Source organism: Molossus molossus, unplaced genomic scaffold (assembly GCF_014108415.1).
Source record: "Molossus molossus isolate mMolMol1 unplaced genomic scaffold, mMolMol1.p scaffold_m16_p_1, whole genome shotgun sequence".
NCBI lineage: Eukaryota > Metazoa > Chordata > Mammalia > Chiroptera > Molossidae > Molossus > Molossus molossus.
The window spans coordinates 77130602-77140311 of record NW_023425344.1 but is presented as its reverse complement, the minus strand read 5'-3'; positions in this window follow the sequence as shown (position 1 = coordinate 77140311).

The following is a 9710-nucleotide window of genomic DNA, read 5'->3' as shown; positions in this document are numbered from 1 at the left end:
CATTTTGCTGCCAACAATATTAGGTGTTATAAAGCAAATTTGAACATAAAATTTTAGATTTTTAATGAGCTTATGCTTTTTTATTTTTTTATTTTTAGAGGATAAATGATCACCGAATTGAAATAAAACAAAAGTTAGCTTTTTGTTCTAAATTATTGCTGTATATTTTATGCCTAATAACTTAATTATGTCACTCTGGAATGGATGATTTGAAGAAACATGGAAAATTACATTGGCCATAGCTGTGAATCTAGTGATGTGAAGATGCAGGGTTTATGTATGTTAATTTGATTCATATGCAAGTCAAAACATGCATATTTTTAATCAGCAGATGGTTTAATATGCTTTCCACACTTGTAAAAAATGAAAAATTCTGCAAGCTATTTTTTGCCTTGTCATTTATTCTGTCAACAGTGTTTATTGTGAACCCAGTGAGCATGGTGCACTCGGGTACACGGCAGTTACACGCGCAGTAGAAAATATGTCCCTTTTGTAGAAGGTAGGATCTACAAACTGGAACATAGATTTTTCCCACTTTATCTTTTAAGGAGTGTTTTCCTAAGATTGTATGTGTTATTTGAACTTAAAAAATTTTAAATAGCCCTGGCCTGTTTTGCTCAGTGGTTGGAGCATTGGTCTGCGGACCAGAGAGTCCTGGGTTCGGTTCCCGCTAGGGGCACATACAAAAAAAAAAATTTTTAGATAAAAAAAATGTTTCCCATCACCATTTATCTCCCTTATACCCTCCTCCACCTCCACCCAACCCCCATCCCCTGAAATCACCACACCATTATCTATGTCCATGAGTTCTTTTTCTTATTTTTCCTTTTTGCTCAATCCCTTCACCCCCTCAAACACCCCCAATGTTATTTGAACTTTTAAGACTCAAGTAGATTTCCTGTATATTAGAATTTCAGAGCTACTTTATAACAATTTTTGTTTGACCCTCCATTGCCATTTTTTTTTTTTTTGGTATGTGCCCCTAGCGGGAACTGAACTGGGACTCTCTGGTCCGCAGGCAGATGCTCCAACCGCTGAGCCAAACTGGCCAGGGCATCCATTGCCATTTTTTATTAATTATTAATCAATTCATTATTCAGTAAATAATATTGTGCACCCAGTATGTGTGGAATACTTGCAAGGCAACATAATACAAAGAAAACCTGATTCCTGCCCTCAAGGAGTTTACAGTCTAATAGAAAATGTAGCTGAACTATTGAAATGAAAACTCAGGTTATCATCTTAGAAGCTACGCACTCACCCCTACATCTCCAGCTCACCTGAGATGTGTTGGATTCTTGCAGAAGGCTTGAGAGGGGCCAGGGCTCCTCTGAGGGCAGAAACACAGGTGGCTGGTGTCCTGTGTGAGATTATATATTGGAGAGGGGGTCCCAGCTTCCTGACGCCTCTTTCCCGAGACTGTTTCCTTCTCAACAGCCTTTGTTGGGTTGTTCCGGATCGATTAGCGAACAGTTAAGTTTACTAGGGAAGCTCCTTGTTTAAAAGAATGCTTGGCCAAATCCCTCTGCAAATGTAATCACCTCTTTATTTTTCCAGTTTTGTTCGATTTCCTCAAGTGAGGACACACACAACTCAGCCTTAGAATGCATATACTGGACATTTAATTTTGATGACCTTTAGACTTGTGAGAACAACTTATCATTTCAATATTTTGAACTATTCCTCAGTTTGTTATTTGTTATAAGTGTAAATTTTTTATTGTGGTAAAATAGACATAACATAAAATTTACCATTTTAACTGTTTTTAAGTGTTCAGTTTAGTGGCATTAAGTATTCAAAACATTGTGCAGACCACCACTGTCCACTTCCAGAACTTTTTCATCATCCCAAACAGAACCTGTTTACCTGTTAAACAAAAGCTCTCAATTCCCCTGCTCCTCAGTCCCTGGTAACTTCTATCCTACTTCCTGTTTCTATGAACTGGCCTGTTCTGAATACTTCATAAAAGTGTAATCATACAGTATTTGTCCTTTTTGTGTCTGGCTTATTTCCCATTGCATAATGTTTTGTTGTTGTTGTTGTTCTCCCAATTTTTATTAATTTATTTTTGTTACAGATGTTTCTCTTGTTTCCCCCCTAGACACCCTCTTCCCCATCCTGCCCCCCAACCCCCCTAACGTTGTTGTCTATGTCCATTAGTTATGCATACATGCATATAAGTTCTTTGGTTCATCTCCTCCATCCCCCCTGCCCCCTACTTTGAGGTTTGTCAGTCTGAACCATACTCCTTTCTATGGCTCTGGGTCTATTTCATTCATCAGTCCACCTTGTTCATTATATTCCACAAATAAGTGAGATCATGTGGTATTTGTCTTTCTCTGATTGGCTTATTTCGCTTAGCATAATACTCTCCAGGTCCCTCCACGTCGTCGCAAAGGATAAAAGATCTTTCTTTCTTACAGCTGCATAGTACTCCATTGTGTACATGTACCACAGCTTTTTTAGCCACTCATCTATAGATGGACACTTGGGCTGTTTCCAGATCTTAGCGACTGTAAATAGTGCTGCTATGAACACAGGGGTACATATATTCTTTCTGATTGGTGTTTCAGGCTTAGTATATATTCCTAGAAGTGGGATCACTGAGTCAAATGGCAGATCAATTTTTAATATTTTGAGGAAACACCATATTGTTTTCCATAGTGGCTGCACCAGTCTGCATTCCCACCAGCAGTGTACTAGAGTCCCCTTTTCTCCACACCCTCGCCAACACTTGTCGTTTGATGATTTGTTGATGGTGGCCATTCTGGCAGGTGTGAGGCAATACCTCATTGTTGTTGTGATTTGCATCTCTCTGATGATTAGTGACTGAGCATTTCTTCATATGTCTCTTGGCCATTTGTATGTCCTGTTTGGAGAGGTGTCTATTTAGCTCCTCTGTCCATTTTTTTTTCTTTTATCTTCAGATAGAATGGGAGGGAGAGAGGGAGAAAGAGACAGAGAGAGAAACATCGATGTGAGAGAGACACATCGAGTGGCTGCCACCCACATGACTCCAACTGGGGCCGGGGACAAACTGCAATTGAGATATGTGCCCTTAGCGGGAACCGAACCCAGGCCTGTCTGGTCCATGGGCCGAAGCTCTAACTGCTGAGCCAAACCAGCCAGAGCTGTCCATTTTTTTAAATTGGGTTCTTTGTCTTCCTTTTGTTGAGTTGTATGAGTACTCTATATATTTTGGAAATTAGCCCCTTATTTGATGTATCATTGGCAATTACCACTGCATAATGTTTTTAAATTTCATCTATGTTGTAGCATAATGTTTTTAAATTTCATCTATGTTGTAGCATGTATCAGAATTTTCTCCTTTTTAAGGCTGAATAATATTTCATCATATATATATATATATATATTTGTTCCTCATTTTGTTTATCTATTCATTTGTTGATGGGCCCTTGGGTTGTTTCACCTTTTAGCTATTGTGCTGCTATGAGCTTTGGTATACAATTATCAGTTTAAGTCCCTGCCTTCAATCCTTTGGGGTATACATCTAAGGGTGGAATTGCTGAATTGTATGGTAATTCTGTTTAATGTTTTGAGGAACTGCCAACTGTTTTCCACAGCAGCTGTACCATGTGGTTAGGTATAAATTTTAAAGCTTATTCTTTCAGAGTCTTTACCTCATCCAAATAAATGATTCAGATATAAGACATTCAGTCTTGATTAACATAACTACTTTTGGTTCCTAGTAATTGTACCTTAATGCTACTACCACAGAAAAGAAAAACAGAACCGGAAGAGGTGTTTATTCGAGGTTCCGTTCTGATCATTTTTGTACACACATTGCACTTTGTTGGAATTGTAGTGCTTAATCCATTCTGACTTGTATTACTTCTGTTTGTTTCGGTTGCATTCTTAGGGCAGCAACCGCAAACGGAGGAAATACCAATTTAATGGGAGACGTACTCAATAAATATTTGTTGTTGAATCAATTGATTCTGCAAAAAAAAGGGGGGGGGCCTAAAAGGAGAACTGATGAATCTGCTAAGATCTAGTCCCTGTTTCTGGAAATTAAATTCAATGTTCCACCAATTACAGTTCCATTGGAAAGGGATATATCACAGAAGCAAAGTTTTAAGGTTTTTAAAAGAAACCATATGGTAAAAGAGGGTGTTATTGGATATGATTAGCATGCCCCATGTTAAATGGGGGCAGATTTCATAAGGGGTTGAATTATGCTTATCTGAAGAATAATCTGATTTGGTGATAGATGGAAGACTGGAGTTTGTGGGGTGGGAATAACATTTTGAGATTGTTTGGAGATGGAAGTGAGTTAGAAATGTAAGGAGCATGAAAATAGGCTTGCCTTATAAGAATGCAAACAAAAGACTTATATGGGTGGCAAAGGAAAACACTCAAGGTCTAGATATATGGGGCTATGAGGTAGAATCTTGACTGATGACCACACTCTGGAAATTGAGATGGACTTACTTCTGTTCTGATGGAGAATTTGTGTGTGCTATTCTTGGGCACTGGCAAGTGGAAGACATAATAGGTTTAAATTTTTTTTTCTCTGAAGAATGAGATCAATCAGGTAAAAAATTTATTAATGAATAAAATATATATAAATATTGACAACAGTTTCTTTGAAAATGTCATGGGTGATTGTTTAAAAATGTTTTCTGGCCCAGCCAGTATGGCTCAGTGGATTGAGCATCATCCCATGGACTGAGGTCCTGGTTTGATTCCTGGTCAGGGCACATGCCCAGGTTTTGGGCTCAATCCCCAGTAGGGTGCTGGCAGATTGATGTTTTTCTCTCATATTGATGTTTCTATCTCTCTCTCCCTTCCTCTCTCTCTAAAAAAGTAAAATAAAATATATCAATAAAAAATGTTTTCTGAATGTTGTATGATAAGAATATCTTTTTTTTTTTATCCTCACCCCTGAGGACAGTTTTCTATTTTTTGTTCAGATAGAGTGGAAGGAGGGGAGAGAGAGAGAGAGAGAGAGAAACATCAATGTGAAAGGGACACATCGAGTGGCTGCCACCCGCACAACCCAACCAGGGCCGGGGACAAACTGCAACTGAGGTACGTGCCCTTAGCGGGAACCGAACCCGGGACTCTCCGGACCACAGGCCGATGCTGTAACCACTGAGCCAAACTGGCCAGGGCAAGAATATCTTTTGAAATCAGAAAAAAAGTTAACATTTCTTTTTCTCTGAAAATGCAGTTTTTAAAGTTCACATAGTATTAATTAGGAATTTTTTGGCTTAGGCCAAAGAAACAGGCATTGTCTAATTTAATCAGAAAGGAAATTCACTGGAAAGAAATAAGCTACCTTATGGGAGTAGAGGGAGTGTAGAAGAATCAGGAGATCCCACAGGTTTCAAGGGCGGCCTCAGGCTCGTCTAGGGGCTGCTATCACTGAACTTCAGGTGGTTTTCTGGTCTTTTACTCCCTCTTCCCAGTAGCATCAAGGGAGCCTCTGACTGGTCAAACTCCCATCATTTACTTGGTCTGGTAAGGTGAGGGTAGGGCCTGGCATCTGATTCACAGACCTAGCTGACTATTTCCAAAGTAGGAGGAACTGAGATGCTATTTCCAAAAAAGACAGAATAAAAATTAAAAAAAACTAATGTGTGCTCTGCCATATTTTGTAAAAGAAGAATTCATTTTATTACCTAAACGATTATAATTTATTTTTTAAAGTGAAACAATTGTATTCTACATATGCTTGTTTAATCATATTTATGAGACAGATACACTTTCTTGTTATGTTCTTCCTGGAGCCCTAAAAACTGGTCTTTTTAAATGGGTATGTGTGGGCATGTGGTAAGGGGCATGAGGGTGGTACTGATCCTAGGGGAGCAATATTTTTAGAGAAATATAACATTTTATTTTGCTCACTTTTCTCTTCTCTCTCTCTCTCTCTCTCATTTCCTTTGTTAATCCTCACCCAAGGATATTTCCCATTGATTTTTTAGATAGAGTAGGAGGGAAGGAGAGAGAGAGAGAAACATCAATGTGAGAGAGACACATGGATCAGTTGCCTCCAGCAGGACCCCGATGGGGGCCAGGAATTGACCCTGCAACCCAGGTAGTGCCCTTGACCGGGAATCAAACCTGCAACCCTTTGGTCCATAGCCGATTCTCTAACTGCTGAGCCAAACCAGCCAGGGCTAATTTGCTCACTTTTCAACTAAGGAACAGTAGGCACAATATTTAATTCATTAAGTATAACAAAAACACACTTGTATATTATGGCCAATTTTTTTTTTAATGTCATTTTGTGATTGAGGTGTTTTAATCAAGGTTCTTTGATTTAAGTGGTGAAAGCTAAAAGGGCATTGACGTGATGGAAGAATTCTATCTAAAAATCTCCTAACCCTCAGGCAGGGGGAGATCCAGAGGCAGACAGAAGGCCCCCGGCGGCCGGAAGCCTCTCGGAGCGCAAAGGGCACACCAGTCGGCGTGGCCGCGCTGTCCAGACTCCACGCTGTTTCTCTCAGCGCTTGTGCTTCCTTCCTCTTTCTGCAGAGTGAGCTGTGGGCTTCCTCCTGGAAACACAGGCCCCCAGCTTTCCTCAAAACATCGCCTCCATTTCAGCCACATGCAGGGATCGCTTTGCTCCTGGATCCCAACTCCAGGGAGACAGAGTCTGGGCCGGCCCGCCTGCTCTCTCCAGGTGGGGCAGCCCTGAAGGCCAGCGGGCGGCAGGTGGAGAGCTCTGTGGTCTGTGGTCGAGAGGAGGGGTGGGCAGGTGCACAGGGCCGAAGGCCCCCGCCCCCGCCCCGTGTTGTTTCAGAGAGACAGGAGCAGTGGGGAGAGGGAACACATTGTGGTTTTTCAAGAAGAGAAGATCAGAGGGTGAGGGGAGAACATCAGGAGGCGAGTGTCTAAGGATACTTGCAGCTGCATGAAACCAGAGCCTTAGAGAAGCCAGTTCTGCGCCAGGACGTCCCGGGCAGGCGGGGTCTGCCGGCCGCATGTCATAAAGGCCTAGGTTCTTGTCATTTTCTCACTCTGCCATTCTCGGTGTGGTCTGTATTGTGAGGCTGTAGTGTGGAGGATTCAGGTGGCACATCTAAACGCAATTTAATCCACGGCCAAAACGAAACCATGTCTGGGATGTGCGGAAACCCCCCGCTGATTCCCTCCTGTCTCACTGGCCAGAACTGCGTCACATGCCCGTTTCTGAACCAGACTTGCGCAAGAGACACTCATCCCCTGGAGCCGGCCCTGGGCGGGTCTTCCCAAAACACAGGGCTGCTAAAAGAGTGGGGGACACTGAAACAGCACCGGGGTTCTGAGAGGGAGGAGGCACATAGGCACCGTATAGTGCTGGCTACAGAGAAGGGAAAAAAAATATAAGACTAGAGAGAAAGCGAAAGAGAGAAGAGGGAGGCAGACAGACAAGCTCATTAAATTTGGTGTCTTAGGTTAAAATGCTGTTGTCATATCTTGCTGTTCAGCTAGGCAACTATTAGAAGAACATGCTTTACCTGTTTTTACTGCCGGTTCCAAGGCTGATTAGCTTTTCAGTAGTTACCCTTATTAACCATTTTTCAATCTCAGAATTATAAAGGAGATAGCTGCAAGAGTCTCTAGGGAGAAAATTATTCATTCTTTTCTCCTTAAAATAGACCAGAATTTATTGAGTTGTGATGAAATAAATATAATGACTATTTAGTTTCTTATTTGTCTTTGTTTATAATTTTTTCTTTGTAATTGTAAAAGCAACATCACCACATTAAAAAAAAAAAAAAATGGAAACCAGAAACAAGAAACCAAAATCACCCACAATCACACGATCTAACAACTGCTATTATTTGGCAAAAATTAACTCCATAGAATTTTATAGTGATTTATTTTTCAAAACAGGTATATCGTGTAGATGGTACAAAATCTGAAAACAAACAAAAGGGTATATTAAAAAATAAAGCAGGTTTCCTTCCCATCCATATCCAGGTAGCCTACCCATTAACAGAAAATATGTGTAAACAAAATTTCCAATCTCCTTTGCCAACTGAGCCTATGGTGTATACTGTTTTGCATCTTGATTTTTTTTTTTTTTTACTTAACAATATTATTTCGAGCTAATTCCACATATAGGACCTTTAAAATGTGTCTTTAGAATGTATTCACACATTGCCACATACTCTTTATAATCATTATCCTTAATGTCTGTAAAAGGTTTGAGTAAATGATTCACCCATTTCTTTAATAAATATCTACCAAGCACCTGCCACATCAGTAGGGCGATCGTGGGCCACACCCTTGAAAGAGTCACAGCAGAGTGTAGAAGAAAAGCAGGTAAACAAGTAATTACAGGTAGTCTCCAAGTGCCAAAATGGAAGAATGTAGGAGGTGTTGAGGGAACAAATGAGGTAGTCTTGAAAACATTGATCCAAGTGTTAGAAGAACTGAGGAGGCAGCTCATACAATGGGTAGGGAGAGTGCTGCAGGCAGAGACCAGGAATGACATGTGTAAAGGCGTGGAAACAAGAAGTAACTCTGTGGTCCAGGTGGCTACAAGGAGCTGGGTGTAGCCCCTACTCTACGGCATTTAAGTTGTGGCCAAGTCTTCCATATAAATAATGCTATGATGTACAACTTGCGGTATATAACTTTTTCCTATTTAGGAGTATTTCTTTGGCTAGATTCCCACAAGTGGGACTGCTGAGTCAAAATATAGGAGTACTCTAACCTGTGACTTACAGCCAAAATGCTTTCCAAATGGACAGTGTCATTTCATAACAACACCAGTTACATATGAGCAAACCAGTGCTCATGATCTTTATATCTTTATCTTTAATTTGTTTAATGTTTATTTCTCTGATTACCTGCAATGTTAATTTTCACCATATATTTTTTACTATTTGATTTCTTTGTATGTGGCTTGTTTATTTTCTGTTTGTATTCAATCATTGAAACTGTAAGGATGAGCCCGACTTATAAGATAGATATTCAGACTTTTAAAAATGTCTGCTGTCAATATATTTTTTTTCTGGTTTAGGTTGTGCTTTTTTTTTTTTTATCCTCACCCGAGGACATTTTTCCATTTTTTTTTCTTAATCCTCATCCGAGGACATTTTTCCATTTTTTGTACAGACAGAGTGGGAGGGAGAGAGGGGAAGAGAGAGAGAGGGAAACATCGATGTGAAAGGGACACATCGAGTGGCTGCCACCCGCACGACCAACCAGGACCGGGGACAAACTGCAACCGAGGTATATGCCCTTAGCGGGAACCGAACCCGGGTCTCTCTGGACCGCAGGCTGGTGCTCTAACCGCTGAGCCAAACCGGCCAGGGCCATTTTTCCATTTTTTGTTCAGATAGAGTGGGAGGGAGGGAGAGAGGAAGAGAGAGAGAGAGACATCAATGTGAAAGGGACACATCGAGTGGCTGCCACCCGCGCGACCAACCAGGGCTGGGGACAAACCAGGGCTGGGGACAAACTGCAACCGAGGTACATGCCCTTAGCGGGAACCGAACCCGGGTCTCTCTGGACCGCAGGCTGACGCTCTAACCACTGAGCAAAACCGGCCAGGGCTGCTTTTTTTTAATCCTCACATGAGGATATTTTTCTATTTATCCTCAGATAGAGTGGAAAGGAGAAAGAGGGAGAGAAAGGGAGAGAGAGAGAGAAACATTGACTTGAGAGGGACACATCAATAGGCTGCCTCCCACACGATCCTGACCAGGGCTGGGACAAACCGCAACTGAGGTATGTGCCCTTGGCCAGAA